Source organism: Bactrocera latifrons, unplaced genomic scaffold, assembly GCF_001853355.1.
Source record: "Bactrocera latifrons isolate USDA-ARS-PBARC rearing strain unplaced genomic scaffold, ASM185335v1 scaffold_1068, whole genome shotgun sequence".
Taxonomy (NCBI): Eukaryota; Metazoa; Arthropoda; class Insecta; order Diptera; family Tephritidae; genus Bactrocera; species Bactrocera latifrons.
Genome location: NW_017534484.1, coordinates 44191 through 44797, shown reverse-complemented (window position 1 = coordinate 44797; position 607 = coordinate 44191).

The window sequence follows — 607 nt, the reverse complement described above, 5'->3', positions numbered from 1 at the left end:
GCCAAAGTTGGGGTTGAAGATGCAATCCGATCTCAAAACAAAAAGTTGCATTGGAATCAAAAAGTACTAAGGCAACTTTTCCGCACTATTAGAAATCACGAATCGAAAAAAGTCCAGAATCGACCCACTAGGAAAAAGGAATACTAGGAAAAATAGTATCACTGGTGCAAATGCATTTAAACATGACAAAATATAAATTATATCTGTTCTCCGACCCTGAAGTTGTATTAGACTGGATAGAAAAACCTCCATATGCATAGAATACGTATACGTCAAAGTCTTAAATCCTTGATCTAGTAGACACAGTCACATRGCAACACGTAGACGGTATTAACAATCCTGTCGGGTGCATAGCCCCCAATGGCGAACAGATTCATCCGTTTATTGTCCACAATAGCCAATGCGCAACATAACTGCCCAAAAGTCGAAAAATTGCAGTACCTCTAATATTTCGCATCCCTAACCCAGGGACATTTTTCTWTATAGGTTAATATGGATTCTGAAATGCCGGATACACCAACGTCAGCTATACATACGCCTGCCACCAATTGTTGTACGAAGTGGTACSCGACCAACACCGACTTTGGGTCGGAGCCGACCTGCATCC